We start from the raw sequence: 6,147 nt of genomic DNA on the forward strand, positions 1-6,147 counted from the left end.
GTGAAATGTGCTATACAAATAAATGTGATTTGGACCTATTAGCCCAGTAGGCAACCTGGTGAGGATCCAAAGTATGTGAGTTAAAATGATGTGACCCCCAAACCAGTGTCTCAAAGCACCTCATGGCAATTGATGTAAGTGCCACTGTCTCAGTACCTCAGAAGGCTTCTTAGGCAGGGGGGACAGTGACAGATTACTGGAACAGGGACTGGACAAAATCCTGGTAAAACACTGCAGTACTCATGCAGAAACACTATGCAGTCCAGCAGCTTTCCTTGGGTTCACCCCTTCAGCTCTTCTACCATCAAGGCATCATCCTCAGCCGCTGAGAGGTTGTTGGACCTCCTGCCACACCTGTTTCTGGTTGGGATAGACCCAGCTGCATTTATCCACAGTGATGATGTACTTGATGTAGTCCTCCAGGACAGTCCTGCTGTTCAAAAACATCCTGCTTTGAGTTTGTCTTCTCGAAGCAGTCCTGGAGCTGATGAGTGGTGCCATTATGCCATGTTTTAACAGTCCCTTGTGGTGAGAGCACTTTTCCTGAGAGGCGTATATGCTAGGATTAAGAGTAGGGACAAGTGGTAAGACTGGCCCAAGTGTGATAGTGGCTTTAGCCATGTAGCCTCTCTTGATGTTAAAGTAAACCTTGTCCAGAGCATTATCTCACCTAGAAGCACACCTAACGTGCTGGTGGAATTTAAGGAGCACCAGTTAAAGCATTTCTATTAATTGACAACAAAATGTAACATTTCTACCTTAAAATAACAGTTTGAAAAAAATTGTGCGGCTAGAATGAGTTTTAATATTACGATTGGCCTGTCTCCTATGCCATTCGGGGGTCTGAGTTGGAATAACTGCGCTATGTAACTTTGCTGTACCGGCCCGGGAGCTGAGCGGAAGTACTTCGACTTGCTTTCTGGCACACCTACCGCAAAAACAAATAGACCCCTCTCACGCTCCCAGGAATAAGGCTAAGCTAGCGCAACATTGTCAGTACGATCATCATGGCAGAGGCACCGAAGAAACAGAAGAAGACGTTGACTGATGAAGCAAGGAAGAGAAAGAGAGAGGCCGACAGTGTCGTAACCGTACATTACCTCCAAGCCTGTAGGGGGAGCTCCATAGTGGTCTTTTTGAGAAGTTACATAGCATTGCTTTAAAGTACCCCTTGCAGTGGTGTGAACAGCTTCGGGATATATGCTAAACATATAATGTATGGCAAATAATGGCGTGTTTCCACTATGCAGTCCGGTACGGGTCGGGTCGGAGTGGTTCGCTTATTTCAGTGTTTCCATTACCAAGAAAACGTACCGGTCCCATGGAACCCGTTACCATTTTTATAACCCTTCTGCTTGGGGTACCTAGCACACAGGACCGGTTCCAGGTTCTGCTCACCGTTGTTGGTGAGGAGGCTGTGCAGCGGGAGCTCGATGGCGCTGTGCGATGTTATTTGTTATTTGCTGTTATTTGCTATTTACGCTTCGGCACGCACTCCGCCCACCCCTAAGGGTCCCCTTTGTACAGTGGTAACGCAAGCTGACCCAAAAGCGACCCGACCCGTACCGGACTACATAGTGGAAACGAGGCTTAAGAATTTTTGCAGCTCATTTTCAAGTGATGGAGTTATTAAAACAGATTAGAGTGAAAGAGGAACATGAGCAGAGATTTGTCTCCATCTGTCACTGCCGTGAAAAGCAATGAAATGTTGAACCAATGGAGGCTGTTACAAGGGTAACTGGTTTATACGGAAAGCAGGATTGAGCAGGGTGATTGAGAGATCCAGGAAACTATCCGGTTGCAGGGTCAAAGATAATCCAAACATAATCCAGAATGATTGTATTCAATTGAATGTTTGCGTTTACTGGTTGTAATCGTCAGGGAGGCTTTGAAGAGAGCCACTGGTTGTCTTTGTTGGGTACTGGAAAAGCACAGGTCAGTGAGCCACTTCTTGACAGGCAATGAAGAACAGGAGATAATTAGTTAGCACAATGAATTTGTTTCTCAGGAGAGAGTCGTGAAGCAGCCTGATTACCAAGCAAACAATCTAGCAGAGACTGTGTGCACAAACTGGTCCTCAAGAGATGCTTCAGTGATAAGGGTGATGAGCAACAGTTGCGACAGATGGGGAGCTGGAACCTAGACTTCTCCCAGGAAGGAGGATCCACCCCTGCCCAACCCAACCTACAATTCAGAAGAAAAAATACCCAAAACCACAGACAACCAATGCAAGACTATGACAATTCGAGGATAAGAGGTAGAGGTGAGAAATAAACATACCTGGGGGTTTACCTAGATAGCATAGCAGACTGGATTGGAAATTCAACACTCCAGCTGCCTATAAGAGGGAACATAAGAGACTGTACTTCTTCAAAAAGCGTAGGTCCTTTCATGTCTGCACCCAGATGTTGCATATCTTCTATAAGTCTGTGGTGTTAGCAGGAAAAACGTATTGCTCATTCATTCACCATTCAGTGAAAACCATTCTAATAACCCTCCTGTTTCCTAACTACATGGTACGCTCTGACAGCCACCCCACCCCCCACTATGAATTGTGTTGAGGCTAACCACATCCTGTTTGCTAGTCTGGATCTTCAACCTGTTGGATACAAGGAGTGGAACTATAAGGAAGAGAGGAAAAATCAAACGCAACATCATATTGGGTTGATTTAATGTGTGTGAAACCACGAGATGGTGCACTCTAAATCTTAAATGAGAGCGGTCAGTGGAAACAGTTTTGCATAAATCTGAAAGTTTAGTTTGTAAAATGAGGGTCGGCTTGATCCGTTTATATTTAATTTTAATGACATCTCAAAATATCAACACATACCGGCATGAGAAAATGTTCTGTAACAACACATTCACTTCCACTCGTTACAAAGTAACTGTTACTGTGGCAACATTAGTTCCACTACATAACTATATATGACATAGTTAAGATAGCCTACATATTAGAATTTAACTGGCTTTGCTTTTTAAATCAAGCAGTTTGGGTTGATGTTGTCTTGTCACTGAAAAGATATCCAGTCAATTCAATTGAATTAAATTTGTATATGTAGTGCAAATTCACCGAAAAGTTATTTGAGGTAGTTTAAAAATATAGTCCACTTTAATAGAACTCATTGTAATCCAGTTTGAACCTAATTAAATCCAAATTGTCATCCAAATTGATCCAATTCATATAATGCCACTCCATAAAAAGTTGCCTTGCTAATTAAAAACCAATGGATCACACCAAATCTTCTCTTTGTTTCAGTCCCTCTGTCCTGAGTATGCATGAGGCAACAGTGGAGTAGAAAAGATATTTAACAGGAAGAAACCTCAATCAGAATGAAACTAAGATCTACCATGACCAGTTGAGGGTTGCGAGGACAAGAAAGAGGGGTCAACAGGCATCATAACACTAAAGGAGAGATACCTGCTGAGAAAGGAAAAATTAAAAAACAAGTTAAGACAACAGTAATGTCCCATTTATATACGTAAAGTAAAGACTGCTGAGTACAGAGAGGTGCTTAATACATCATGGGAGGTCCCCAGCAGCTTAGGCCTTATGTTGTGGAGAAAATAGGAGACGAATCACGCGTCGGTCAGCCGTCCATTGGGGAGTTTATTGAACAAACTGTCACAGCAAATATGCATACAGAATGTACAAAATGTCCGCTGTCTTCCTTCTGTGATACCTCTTTATGCTTGTCTTTATCAAAACAACCGTACGTGGCACTCTTTGGAGGCGCCTAATGTTAAACAACTCATTCTAGCTATCAACAATATTCATCTGAACCAGTCAGCAAGGCACACGATGTAACTAGGCCAGAATTCATGACATCCTTCTCCCACAATAGCAGTATAACTGAAGGGATGGCTAAGGGTCACCAAAGCCAGCCCTAACTAATCTTTATCAAAAAGGAAAGATCTAATCTTAAAGATAGGGAGGGTGTCTGCCTCTCGAACCTATGCTGGCAGCTGGTTTCACAATAGAGCAGAGATGGGACCAAGTCACACATGTGCAAGTCTCAAGTAAGTCTCAAGTCTTAGCTTTCAAGTCTCAAGTAAGTCCCAAGTACTTTTTTCTTGGGCAAGTCACGTCAAGTCGAAGTCAAGTCACCTTATTATTTCAATTTTACCTGCAGAATCTGATCTTAATAAAGTGAAAAGACAAGATATAAGTAACTGTCAGTAAACATCATTGGCCAGTGTGTCCAAACTGTCCACCCCGTATCATATCAAGCTAACGTTAGCTAACTACCGACTAGGCTAACAGGATAATATTAGCTAATTTGACAAGCACTTACTGGTCAGAATGGATCTTCAAATGACGAACAAAGTTTGAAGTTATGCTAGATGCTTAACACTCAAGTCATTCAAGTCATCGTGTCTCAAGTCAAGTGCCGAGTCTTTAACTTCCAAGTCCGAATCAAGTCTCAAGTCTTTTATTTTTTGTCAAGTCACAAGTCAAAACAGCAACTCGAGTCGACTTGAGTCCAAGTCACAGTGACTTGAGTCCCCATCTCTGCAATAGAGGGTCCAGATAAGTGAAAGCTCCGCTTCCCATTTTACTTTTTGAAACTGCAGGAACCTCAATATGCCTGCAGTCTGATAGTGAAGTGCTCTGCTGGGAAATTACGTAAATATGAGATATAATGTAAGAATGTGAAGAAAAGATTTTTTCATTTATTTCTGGATCTAACAGGGAGCCAAAAAGAGAGGCTAAAACTGAAAAAAATGTGATCATAGCACTCTGGAACAGCCCTTTGACAAGGAATTAAAGTAGTTAAATCTTGAACAAACACATGCATAGACTATTTTTTCTGCATCACACTGGGACAGAATGCTCCTGATTTTGGTTGTATATTCAGCCATTCAGACAAATGTGTTTATCCCAAAAGGACCATTCAGTTTCACAGTGTCTCATAAATAACAATAGAAACACAGAACAACACGATCAGCAGCAAAAGCTCAAGGTTCTGTGGATGTTTTTTATGTCCTCACACTGTAGTGACTGTGCGCCCTCTAGCCGACAATTGCACCAACTCCATGTACACTTGACAACCAAAATCCAATCCAATTTTATTTATAAAGCACTTTACAACAACCTCAGTTGACCAAAAAAATAAAAAACAAAAAATTTAAAGAATAAAATACAAGAATAAATTAAAAGACATACAACAGCTATATAATTTAAAACAATAATAATACTAAAATAAATAAAAAAATAAAAAAATAAATAAATAAATGCATCATTGAAAAAAAACTATTAAAAATGTTTCAGCCTTCAAGCAAAATATTACATAAGCTAATGACAACCATTACATGTCCGTGTTGTCCGCAGATGCCCATTTGTAAGTCTGCAAGAAAGTGTAAGTGAGGTCTTAACAGAAAAATCATCAATACACCTGTTTTCTCAGATCAGACATGTTAAAACATCCGCTGTGGGTTATTGTTATTCTCTTATGCAGTGTACCCTTTCATGATTTCAAAACCAAAAGTTAAATAAATGGGATGTTTAACATTATCTTAATTATTTTTAGTCATATTGTTTTGCTGTTCAAGTCACCAAGACACTGATGTGGTACCAGGTTTTGTCCTATGTAATCTTTTTTTATGGGCTCACGACATACCGCACAAGGACAAACGTATACGTACATACATATATAAACAAACAAAGACAGCTCTGTGTGTCATAATATTATACGATTATTTGAACTCCAACTTTATGACAGTATACAGTATGCAGGGCAGACTGTAGACATAAAAGAGGCAACTTACATGTTGTATAAAGGAACTGAAAACAGTTTAGAGATAGACAGGCACAAAGAGAAACAAAAATTAAGATATCCGGCATATCAGTGTAATCTGTGCACTCCACAGACTTTTGGATGCATTACATTCAGAATATGATTTTGCAGGAAAAAGTTAATATTCATAAATAGAAAACAAAGAAAATTACTTTGACCTGATTGCTATTATTCTTTAATTTACTAAATATATCACAACAATTAAGCTTATAAAACACCAAAAGTGTAACAAGACTGGACTTCATGTAATGAACTATATCACCAGAAAAAGTGTTATTCAATTTTTTGTTTGTTTTGTTTTTCTTATGTCCTTTATTTATTTTTTATGGAATATAATACATAGGATTCAAAC

Source organism: Odontesthes bonariensis, chromosome 8 (genome assembly GCF_027942865.1).
Source record: "Odontesthes bonariensis isolate fOdoBon6 chromosome 8, fOdoBon6.hap1, whole genome shotgun sequence".
Lineage (NCBI taxonomy): Eukaryota > Metazoa > Chordata > Actinopteri > Atheriniformes > Atherinopsidae > Odontesthes > Odontesthes bonariensis.